Consider the following 13,430-nt stretch of genomic DNA (forward strand, 5'->3'; position numbering starts at 1 on the left):
AATCTACAGAAATGTCTTCTTCAGATATTCCACAGTGCCCTGCTCTCTAGCATCTTCCTTCCCTGTTAGAGAAGTAATCTCCCTTGCAACGATTAGATCCTTTGTGTCAAACTAAGGTCTACTTAGAGGTTTTGCAACCCCCAAGGGCAAAAATATTATTCTGCATAGGAGCCTTTAGCTACTTTTGCCCTATGCTTTTAGTATTCTTGGTTGCTTTCTGGTTTAAATTTTTCTTTTCTTTTCTGGAGGTGACTTTCATTTTCTGAAATGATAAATCCCCTTTCTCTAGCCAGAGATAAAGCTTAGGCTCAGTTATATCCCCACTTTCCTTGAACTGATGGTGAATCCAGATGACAACCTAGAGTCCTTCTCCACAGTGGAGAATCTGGATAATTTGTACCCACAAATGGGTCAAGCATATTGCATTCAGTATTCCGTCAAGTCATGCCAAGTCCATGCCCTCACAGATTTAGTTTTCAAAAGAATGGGCTAGGGGGTTGTGTATTTCCTGGCATGGAGTATACCTCTTAGTGAAATGAAAGACACTTTGCAGACCAAAAACTGGCATGAAACATACCTTTGATTTCATCAGCAAGCATGCCATATGTCACGAAATTCTACTGCTTCCTGTTATTTCATCTGAGAGCGTCTTTCCTGCACATGGCTCTGAGTTGCAGTTAAGGAAAACGGATAGTGCAGTTAATTGATGTAAATAACTTGAATTCATTGGGGCCTAAGTTAGTTATTTGCCAAATTAATAGTATGCTGAGTTTGATACTCTTTCTGGGAGGTAACATGTTACAGTGAAAAGAGCAAGAGCAGCAGACTAGGAATAATGAAACCTGGGTTCTCATCCAAAGTTTGCTACTACCACCTTGCTGTGTTTTGCAAATATTTGAGGCTCTGTTTTCTCCTGTGAAAGTGGGAGTAGTAACATCCTGGCAATTGACTATGTCAGACGGGTGTGAGTGTATAAATTGTAATGCTGTATGTAAGATTTAAAAGTTGAAAATGTCTAAAGTCCTTTGCAAAAGGCAAAATATTCTTTATATATACCTTCTAATGAATGGCTGAGTAGCCATACATTTATATGAACATCGATTGGAAAAGCAGAAAGGACAGTAAATATTTCATGTTTTCTACACAAAACTTGTCATTGCTAATATTCTGATGAAAAGGTAATATATCCTCAATGTAGAGAACATGGAAAATAGAAAGAAAATAAGAAGCACACAATACAATACAGAGATAATTGTCATTAGTATTTTGATGTATTTCTTTTCAGTTTTTAATTAAAAAAAATAATTGGTAATAAACCTCCATGTATGAGGGGTACTGCTTTTCTGGTTAAAAATTAATAGAACTTAGTTATAAGAAATTTAATAGAAAGTTCTCTGTAATCAAGCCCTTTTCCAATGAAACTAGATTTAATAATTTTTCACAATTAATTTCCATTTTGTATCTTATTTTTTTCATGTAACATTGTATTCTAGGGTTTTCCCAAATCATTAAAAATTCTCTGAAGCTATTTTAGCTTTTTAGTATCTAAAATTTTAAACTTATGTGTAAGTAAAGAGCATGATTGACTGAACCCAGCATTCAGCCATCAGATAGCTTCATTAATTTTCAGCTCATGGACAGTCTTGCTTTATTTACACCTGACTCATGTGCCTCTCTTGCCTCACTAGATTTTTTGAAGTCCAAGATATCATACCATTTCATCCATAAAACTTTAGCAGATGGCTATAAGATACGAATACTCATCCTTAACCTAATTATACCATATTGCACCTTAAAAATAGACAAAAGTAAAGTAAAGTGAAGTCACTCAGTTGTGTCCAACTCTTTGTGACCCCATGGACTGTAGCTTACCGGGCTCCTCCGACCATGGGATTTTCCAGGCAAGAGTACTGGAGTGGGTTGCCATTTTCTTCTTCAGAGGATCTTCCCGATCCAGGGATTGAGCCCAGGTTCCCTGCATTGTAAGCAGACGCTTTACCTTAAAAATAGACAATTAAACAATAAATATTTAATATCATCAGATATGCTGTACATTTTCAGATTTCTAGGACTATCTCATAAACATATGTATAGTTTTTTCATTTCTTTGTTCTCATGAGAATCCTAATAAGATGTACACATGAGAATTTATAGCTTTGTCTCTTAAATCTTTTTCAATTCCTGTATTTCCCTGCCCACTATTAGTTTTTTCCTTGCACTTTATTTGTTGAGGAAACTTGATCGTTTCTCACTCTCTTGATATTTTGCTCTTTATATTCCTGTTGCATTATGTGATAGGTTTCTCTGCCTCTAGTACTTTCTATAAACTGTATGTTAGATTTAGATTCCCACTGGTTAATAGAAATATGCAGAATATATATGTAGTTTTTAAATTCTGGGAGCCATCCTGAAAAAGGGAAAATTAGGTGAAATTAATTTTAAAATTATATTTTACTTCACCCAGTATACCCAACTGTTATCACATCCATGTACAATACATGTAAAATTATTTAGGTCAGTTCAGTCGCTCAGTCGTGTCCGACTCTTTGCGACCCCATGGACTACAGCACGCCAGGCCTCCCTGTCCATCACCAACTCCCAGAGTGTACTCAAACTCATGTCCATTGAGTCGGTGATGCCATCCAACCATCTCATCCTCTGTCGTCCCCTTCTCCTCCCGCCTTCAATCTTTCCCAGCATCAGGGTCTTTTCAAATGAGTCAAATTATTAATGAGGTGTTTAAAATGGTTTTTCTTATAGTACGTCTTTGAAATACTAAGCAAAAAAGCTACAAACCCCTAATGTGTGTAGCATTTTTATAAAGTCCTGCCATTAAAGTATCAGTGATTTGGGCTGGATTTCTGGCTATGGCCTAGTAAGGATCTATAAAACCACTCCTTAAGAAATGACTATAAACTATGAAGCACTACAAGTTGACAGAAACAACCTTTGAAGCACCCTGGAAATTAACCAAAAGCCTCCAACATCCAGAAGGCATCTATACGTGAGTAAACTATTGGACTCTGAGTAATAATAATGGGACTCTGGTGTTTTGCCTTGGGCATGCTCATGTGCCACATGTACTCTTCCCAACTTCTGTACACATACACATGTGCACGCATTTGCACACAAGCACACACACAGATTGGTCAATGCCCATATTGGGCAGGCTATGCCATAGTTGGCTGGTTCACTTAATGTGGAGAGGTGTACCATGCCCACGTCCAGGGACATTGTTGGTAGAAGTGATACTCTCAGTGGAGTTGAGCCGGTGGGGAGGGCCAACAGTTCTAATCTGAGGTTGTGATAAGCATATTTCAGTCTGAGACTGTGCGCATGTGCAGCATGCAGTGGACACTTCAGAGAGCTCAGAACGGTCCTGTTCATTAACCCTGAAGCAGTGCACAGAGGAAATGCAAAAGGCCCAGTGGAAAATGAAAGCTTTGGCAAAGTTGAAAATGGCATGAGCTTTGATTGTGCTCTTTCCCACACACAGATCCATTGACAGAAGATGGAACCCTTATAGGTTTGAGGTGGTTGAGGACAACCTCTGTGGAGTTTTTGACTCACCACAAAGCTACAATAACACAGAATTCACCCTTAGGAAACCAAGCGTAAAAAAAGAATATAGCAAAAATACTAATCAGAGAAATCAGCAGCCATACATCATTGGGGGATGTATTTTTCAGATTTAGCCTGGGCAGATTACTAAATAAATGAAAAAATCAGGAATAGTTACTTCTTTCAGGGAAAAAAAATCAGAATCCAGAGTTGTTATATTTCCCCAAATGTCCAGATTTTAGCAAAAAATTATGAAATATGCAAAGAAAAAATCAGTCAACATAAATTGTGTCTGAATATCTCCAGATGTTGTAATTATCAGAAAAGACATCAAAGACTTTTGAATATGTTCAAAGAAGAAAAGGAAACCATGAATAAAGACTTCATGGAAAGCATGACAAAAATGAACAAACTAGTGATTTTCAAAAAGGAAATAAAAGTATAAGAAGAACCAAATAGAAATAATTAAAGTGAAAAATCCACTAGAAGGACTTGACAGCAGGTTTAAGATGGCAATGGAAACAATCAATTAACTTGAAGATTGAGCTATAGAAATTGTCTAATCTGAAGAATAGAGAGAAAAAATATCAAAGAAAAATGAACAGAGCATCAGGGACATGAAGGGTAACATCAAGAATACAAAAAAAATAAAAGAATACCAATATATACATAATATGAATACCAGAAGGAAGGTGGAAAAGAAAGTGGCAGCAGAACATGCTTAACAGAAATATTTTCAAATTTAACACAAGGACTATGTTTAGAAATAAAAAGGCTATAAAAGACATACATGCTCCAATATGGATGAACAGGGGCACAGGGGCATTATGAAAGCATTTTGAAAGAAGTCAGATGCAGAAAGACCACATATTGTGTGATTCCATTTATAGAAAATATCCATAATAGGCAAATGTATAGACAGAAATTGTATTAGTAGTTGTCAAGAGCTGTGGGGAGGTTGAATTGGAAATGAATGCTTAATGGATTTAGGGATTATTTTTAGGATGGTGAAAATGTTTAAAAGTGGATGGTGGTCATGGCTTCGCAACTCTATAAATGTACCCCAAATCTTTGAATTTCACTTTTGAAATGGTTCATTGTATATAATTTATATCTAAATAAAGCAGTTTAAAAAGAAATAGTAAACAAACAACAAAAACCAAACAAAAAGATCAGTAATATTGGCTCCATGAATATTATGTTTTCAAAACAATAGATAACCTAGGATTGATACATTTACTGTTATGAACATTATTAATTAATAACCATGACTATAAATTGTTTTGCAATTTACATGGGGCTTTCACATGTTATATTTTATTGGAGTCATCTGCCAGCACTCTGGGGGAAGGTGTTTAGCCTTTATTATGCAAAAGGAGAAGAGTTAGCTGATTTCTCCAATGCCGTATCAGTTCAGTTCAGTTCAGTCACTCAGTCGTGTCCCACTCTTTGCGACCCCATGAATCGCAGCATTAGTAAGTGACAAACTCTGACTTTCTGACTCCAAGTTCACTGCCATTCCTACTCTATCAACCCCACTCTCTGTGGTAGCAAGCGAATTATAATTATTAATGCATTGTATTACTCCCTGTAGATAAATATGGAAACTTAAATATTAGAAGATGGGATCACAAAGGTGAAAATCACAGCTTTATCTGTGCTGTGTTCTTACTGAACATGTTAGTAGGGAGGCTGAGGAAGTCTAATAAATTTGCAGCTTGTGACCTGGAATGGCGCAGAAATCTGTATCACACTGATCACACATTGACCCAGCAACACCACTCTTCTTCTAGCTCTCTTTCATGTGGGTGTCTAGTAAAGGTAAAATGTAGTAGGCAACAGAAATTGTGTTGATTTATACCCAATAGCATGTTTGCAGAAAGAAAGTTAAGTCGCTCAGTCATGTCCTGCTCTTTGCAACCCCATGGACTGGAACCTGCCAGGCTCCTCCACCCATGAGATTTTCCGGGCAAGGATACTGGAGTGGGTTACCATTTCCTTCTCCAGGGGATCTTCCTGACCCAGGGATTGAACCCAGGTCTCCCACACTGCAGGCAGACTCTTTACCGTCTGAGCCATCAGGGAAGCCCCCATGTTTGCAGAACAGCCATGCTTTTATAGTTTTACTGGTTTCACTCTTGGCATTGTAGGATCCTTCCTCTTAGATCTAAATTGCTCTTTTCCTGGACATCTTATACCAGCCTGGTCCATGAAGCTTATTCCCTTTGTTACATAGGTAATACTTTGCAGATGCTCTGTAGGGTCTAGAAGCCACTTTGTCTCCTTCTAAGCTGCAAACTAAAATCTTGCCTAAATTTCTCACTCATTTCTAGCACCTTCCTCTGAATCTTATTTGAAAGAATCTGTGACCCTCATAACAAAGAGGTTAAGAGTACAGGCTCTAGAGCTGGACATTTTGGTTTGAATTCTACCTCCATTAGCTGTGTGATCTTGGTGAAATTACTTAACCTTTCAGTGCTTCTGTTTTTTAATCTGTAAATGAGGAAAGCATATCTTATGAAATGTTTGAGGATTAAGTGCAATCATGGTTGTAAATTGCTTAAAATAGTGCCTGGATCATCTTTTTAGTCCTTTTACTTCTGATGATAATAATAATGATAATGAGGAGGAAAAGGAGAAGAAAGAGAAGAATGACTATTTAAGGAAGCTGACAATTTGAACTTATACTAGGGGCTTGCCTCTGGTACTTGTTTTTTTTGTTTTTTGTTTTTTTTTAATTTCATGTGCTAACCATAACAGCCCTGTGAGGCTCATAGGATTAATGATATTAGGTATTTTCCACACTTTACAGAAGAGAAATGTGGCATGTTACTTTGTCATAAAGCTGGGTCTGGAACATACATTTTAGGATTCTCTCATAGGGCTCTTTCTTTTATAATATAGCCTGCTGCCTTTGAAATGGTTAGCATTTGCCCAAAGGAGCAAAATACTTGGTGCGAACCTCAGCAATTATTATTAACCCCTGTATCCACCTCTACAATTAAGTCACAAAAGCGTCTACATGTTTGTAGCATATGTTATGTTAATTTGAGTAGCTCCTTTTCCACATAATACTTAACATAATTGAAAATGAAGTTCAAGTAGTGAGCAGTGAAAATGTTTCTGTTCCCAATTGTTTTACATGAAACTTGAGAGAGTTACTGATAAAGTGCAAATTTCAATGAACTAATGGATAGCAATAGAAAGCTATGATTAATATTTGCTATTGGCAAACTATGAAAGAAATTGATATCTCTGGTTGTTTAATATCATATTTAAAGCCTATTACTTTTCAAGATACTGTATTAAATGTGATGCTACATTTTGGATAAGTGTGTTAATGCTAAAATTACTATGAAATTTACAGAACCCCAGTGGATTTCATTGTAAGAAAAATGAATTGAATGTGATTGTTTACTTGGGGAAATAAGCAGCTCTTGTTCTTCTCCAAAGAGTAAAAAGGCTTTTATACATTGTTACCTTCAATTTTTTTGAAGATTGTTCCCCGTACTAAGTGTTTAGGTGATTTACATAATCTACCACAAAGGATATTGAGAAGTTATAAGAGAAAGACAATTTGAAATTAATTTAGGTTGTTGATGGAGTTCAGAAGAGACGGTGTGCTGGAGATAGATGTCAGTACAACTCATATATGTATTATTATTTTCAAATTACCAACTTATAGAAGTATGCTAAGTTCAGTTAAGTTCAGTCGCTCAGTCATGTCCAACTCTTTGCGACCCCATGAACCGCAGCACACCAGTCCATCACCAACTCCCAGAGTCCACCCAAACCCAGGTCCATTGAGTCGGTGATGCCATCCTGCCATCTCATCCTCTGTCGTCCCCTTCTCCTCCTGCCCCCAATCCCTCCCAGCATCAGGGTCTTTTCCAAAGAGTCAACTCTTCGCATGAGGTGGCCAAAGTATTGGAGTTTCAGCTTCAGCATCAGTCCTTCCAATGAACACCCAGGACTGATCTCCTTTAGGATGGACTGGTTGGATCTCCTTGCAGTTCAAGGGACTCTCAAGAGTCTTCAACACCACAGTTCAAAAGCATCAATTCTTCAGCGCTCAGCTTTCTTCACAGTCCAACTCTCACATCCATACATGACCACTGGAAAAACCATAGCCTTGACTAGACAGACCTTTGTTGGCAAAGTAATGTCTCTGCTTTTTAATATGCTATCCAGGTTGGTCATAACTTTCCTTCCAAGGAGTAAGCACCTTTTAATTTCATGGCTGCAATCACCATCTGCAGTGATTTTTGGAGCCCCCCAAAATGAAGTATCACACTGTTTCCACTGTTTCCCCATATATTTGCCATGAAGTGATGGGACCAGATGCCATGATCTTCATTTTCTAAATGTTGAGCTTTAAGCCAACTTTTTCACTCTCCTCTTTCACTTTCATCAAAAGGCTTTTTATTTCCTCTTCACTTTCCGCCATAAGGGTGGTGTCATCTGCGTATCTGAGGTTATTGATATTTCTCCTGGCAATCTTGATTCCAGCTTGCGCTTCCTCCAGCCCTGCATTTCTCATGATGTACTACTCTGCATATAAGTTAAATAAGCAGGGTGACAATATACAGCCTTGACGTACTCCTTTACCTATTTGGAACCAGTCTGTTGTTTCATGTCCAATTCTAACTGTTGCTTGCTGACCTGCATACAGGTTTCTCTAGAGGCAGGTCAGGTGGTCTGGTATTCCCATCACTTTCAGAATTTTCCAAAGTTTATTGTGATCCACACAGTCAAAAACTTTGGCATATTCAGTAAAGCAGAAATAGATATTTTTCTGGAACTCTCTTGCTTTTTGATGATCCAACGGATGTTGGCAATTTGATCTCTGGTTCCTCTGCCTTTTCTAAAAGTAGTTTAGAAGTAGTTATACACAATTTTAAAAAAACATCCTGCTCATTGAACGTGAAATATGAACTAGAGATTCTGGGCCCTCATTTGGGCATGAAGTAAGTTGTTGCCATTTTTCTAATGGGATATTATGAAATACTCAATAAATCTTTAAAGTATGATATATATTGTTCCAGTTCCCCAAAATTTTGACCATATGTCTGTGTGTGTGAGTTTTCAAGTCCCAGTTTCCTAAGTAGCAATGGAGAGTATAAAATGAGAATAAGTGTCCAAAATAATTGTTCTAAAATTCTTGATTTTTTCTTTTAAAATCATTTTCCAGGTTAGAGTGCCTTTGTGGAGCCTGGAAGCAACACCAGCTTTTCCATTCTGTCTCACTGCTTGTCTCATGTCTTCTAGCATCTGTATCCATAAAAATGTTTAGAGTTGTTATCCAAAAATAATGAAAACAAATAGACACAAGAAACTGGGGGGGGGGGGGCGGGAAACAGAGCCTATACAGGAAGAGATGTGAGATTAATTAATCATCACTATTTAGTTGTGGAAATAAATGACTTTCATTTTTCTCTTTCAAAATGGCCTAAACACCTGCCGGGGTGCTATGAAGAAATCCACCGCAGCTGTTCTCACAACTGAGTCAAATCAGTTGTTTCGGAGGAATATTTTGCCAGAAGGGACCTTTCATGCTCCCATTTTAAGATTTTGAAAGCACTAATAAGACAGGTTAAATAAGCTCATGTAAACCAATACAAGTAGACAGAATTTCAACTCTTGAGTGGTATCTCTGATATAACAGAATATCTATGTACCACAAAAGCAGTCTAGTTCTACAGGTATCGTTTCCTGGATAAGAAGATCCATATGCAGTAAAAAAAATTCTCAGCCTGCCTCCTGAAAAATGATGATTTACTTCTCTTTTTATTTACTAGAATGTTATGACAGTATCCTTGAAACCCCATAATACTTGGCCAGTTCTGTAATAAAAGTCATATGATATCATCATACACACATTGATAGGTATTTTCTAAAAAATAATATAATTCAATCAAACTAGACTTTATTTGGTATATAAGTAAGTGAAGTCAGTCAAACAGTTGGAGTGTAATTAGATACTAGCAAATTGTTTTCAGAAAGACTCTTACTTTTATCAAGTTTGTCATATTTTTCTAAAACATCTAAAGCAACTGATTTCTGTCCAGCCACTGATCTGCTTTCTTCTTAGTATAATGTTCCTTCATCTAAAAAGGAGAAAAGTAAAAAGGGCAAACAGTAAACTATGAAAGATAGTTTCAGCAAATATTATAAAGGCTTAATTTATTTGCTTTATTGTACCAATATAGTTTATTTTTTTTCCCATTTTTTTTTAATTATTTTTTTTTTTTATTTTTCAGAGGGTTTTGTCATACATTGATGTGAATCAGCCATAGAGTTACACGTATTCCCCATCCTGGTCTCCCATCCCACCTCCCTCTCCACCCCACCCAATATAGTTTAATTTTTAAAAAACTCAGTAAGGTCCCCAGTCGATAAAGACACAAAAACCATAAATAGTTCACAAGAGAGAAAACAAAACTAGAAAACACATGCCGAGAAAATGTCCAGCCTCACTAATAATCAAGGAAATGCAATTTAAAGGAAGAAGATTCTTTCATTTATTTATTTCAAATAAACATTTAAAAGAAATACTCAAAGTTGATCAGGTTTGTTCCCACATGTTGCTGACAGCAGTGTAAATCATTACAGTCCTCCAAAGCCACAAAAATGTTCAAACCTTTTGGCTCATTAATTCAACTTCTTGGAATCTACCCTAAGGAAATAATAAAAAATATTGAAGATGTTCATGTTATTTTTATATGGCTCTGGTTATAATACTTGTAAACAGAAAGAGAAGAATATAAATACCCAGTAATAGGGGAGTGGGTGTGTAAATTATGATACATCCATACTATACTGCCATTAAAAATGATCATTACACAAATTCTATAGAAACATGCAAAAAACATCCACAGAGAAGTAAAGAACATGAAAAAAATATATGTGCACATTAGGACTGTAAGGAAATGGGCCAGAGGAACAGCAGTAACTCTTACTGACTGGTAAGATTATAGGGGAGCTTTCTCCCTCAAGCAATTATGCTACTTTTAAAGCTATTCCCACCCCTCATGACAGTTCAGTACTTAAGTGTTTGCTTAAGAAAAACAAAGAAAGGTGAGAGAAGAATCAGCCAGGAGTTCACATTCACTTCCTAAGTCCAGTGTTTTCTGAATCAGTCAGTCTGCATTAAAATAAAAGGTCGTTATTAAAGACAAATTGTTGTAATAATTCCAAAGAGTACTATCCCCCTTTGCTAGATGTTCTCCAGGCATGTGGTACTCTCATTCCTCTTGTCTGATGTGCTAAGAAGGCCTGTTTTCCTTGGGTAATGTTTTTTTGTTGTTTTCTCTAGGATGGAGTGAGCCTTTTTAGTGAAAGCCCAAACTTGTGAACGGTTCCTATGAGTAGGACAGATCTGTTTTCCAATATGAGAGGGCAGCCATATGTTAAAGAACAAAATATGGAAAGAAGATAACAGAATGGATAAAAAGGAAGGGAGGTTATGCTCATCACATAGATGTATACACAGACCCATGGATTCAAAAGCAATAGTTTATTTACACTATCCTGTAGTAGACTGGAATGAGTGTGAAGGGTTGGGAAAAGGGACAGGAAAGGAAGAAAAGGGAGCTGAGGGGAGGGGAATGCAAAGCTGGCTTTGAATATACCCACCAGTTTTTGGGTCAATCGATCTAAACTTCCCTTCAGTTTTGTATACAGTCATGAGATTTTAGAGTTGGAGGAGCTCTTTGAGATAATCTAATCTCCTATGACCTTCAGATAAACTAGAGGCTCCAAGAGAGGGGTGAGTTGTGTATCTTAGACCACTCTTCCCAGTATTCTTCTGAAAGACAAAGTGGAGCAGTGATGGAGTATGGTCTTTGGAGACAGATTGTATGAATTGAAATTTCAGCTGTACTGCTAGTTACTAGCTGTGTGACCTTGGGCAAGTCACCTAACTGCTCTGTTCCTTGGTTTTCTTTATAGAATGGCTATAAAAATAGTACCTACTTCATAGGGTGCTGTAAGAATGAAAAGATTTAATATGTGAAAAGCATTTAGGACAGTGACTGGTAGGCGTGATACCTGCTGTGAGGTCGTTACTGCTTTGGCTGCTGCTGCTTTCGTTGTGGTTGTGATAATCCTACCATTGCAAGCCAGTAATTTCCCTACACCAAGTTGTCTCTCCCTAGCCTTATGGTGACTAAGGAAATAAACATAGAACCTCCTTGGGTCTCCTCTGAAGTCACCTTGGAGTTTATCTTGTTAGCAAGTAGAAAGTGGAAAACACAAGGGTAAACCACAGGTGGTGACATTTGAATTTATTCTATGTGATCTATCAAAATGAATCTTCTGCAGTAGGAAAGATAATTGACTTCTTTTTTTTTTTAGTCTGTTACATAGGAGCATGTGTTTTACCTACACAGTTGCTTTTTTAAGTTTATTATTCATCAAACTAATCGAGAAATTAAAAATTATTTTGCTGTGAATTGCATTATATATACATTTGGTTTTTCTATGAGTTGACAATATCATCATGTCTAAATGACATTGGCTTGTCATTGGCCCTCCAGGATGCCATGTTGAGCACTGAATGAAAGTCAATTAAGCAAATATGAGCATTTTCTTTACCATGGCATATTTAGAACAGCATCTTTTCAGATGTATTGTGTTTTCAAACTTTGTTACATTTAAAATATTAATTTTTTTCTTAATGTTTTATCACTTTTTATTTTCAAAAGGTAAACCAGTTGTGAGTAATGTCAAGCTGTCTCTCAAGACCTGGGAAAATCTCTATTATGTACTTTCACAGCTCTAGGCACACAGTTATAGATGCCTCCATATCATGTGTCTAGAGAACTGGAATGTATTTTCTGCCATCTGGGTCCACTGATGTAAATTTTAAGATAAGAAATTGTGGTTGAGGGTCAGGGAGCAGGGAAGGATTATTTTCTCTTTTTTTTTTTTTTTATCAATTTGTGGCGTAAGATTGTTTCCAGGGGATACTCAATGATTACAGCTGTGAGTAGCTGTGATGAGAACATTAAGAATGGTTCAAAATGGATATAGGCATCTCACTGTCTCTCCTCATCTCATTTTCATGTTGCAAATACGTAAACTGAGGGAAAGAAGAATGTCTAAATTTCTATATGTAAAAATAGAGGAGATTTTAACATGATAAATCATAGTAACCAAAACACAATGTTAGGCATTAGAAGTGAAATGGTTTTCATTTTTTAATTTAAATTGACAGGTTTGAGTGGTGTAAGTTTATAACCAACTGAGACTTAACAGGGAGCATTATTTTGACCGTATCTCTGCTATGTTAATCCCAGGCAGAGTGAACCAAAGACTTCCCTGAAAGAGCAAGTAAGAGTTGGGAAGTGTGTTTAGAAAGTAGATCAGTACCTATTTATCTCCATATTATGACATTTTATTAAACATTTTATTATTTTTTTAATTATAAGATTCTTTTGATATTTTTCCATTATCAGTGACCTTATATGGAAAATAGCTCTCCAGCCCTGCTCAGTAAACTTTCAGTCTTTAATGAACAAAGAACTGTATGTGTTGGTTAAAATAAAGTGAAATAAATGTTATTGATGTCTCCTTTTCTGGGTGAATGTCCAATCTTCAGCTGCAATGATGCATCTCAGAAGTCTGTTGTTGGTACATTTCTCACTGTGCGCTGTTTGTAACTAAATCAAGGGGCTTCCCTGGTGGCTCAAACCACCAGGAATCTGCCTGTAAAGCAGGAGACCCAGGATTTGATCAGGAAGATCCCCTGGAGAAGGGAATGGCAACCCACTTCAGTATTCTTGCCTGGAGAATTCCATGGGCAGAGGAACCTGGCAGACTGCAATCCATGGAGCAGCAAAGAGTCAGACATGACTGAGCAACTAATA

Source organism: Muntiacus reevesi, chromosome X (genome assembly GCF_963930625.1).
Source record: "Muntiacus reevesi chromosome X, mMunRee1.1, whole genome shotgun sequence".
NCBI lineage: Eukaryota > Metazoa > Chordata > Mammalia > Artiodactyla > Cervidae > Muntiacus > Muntiacus reevesi.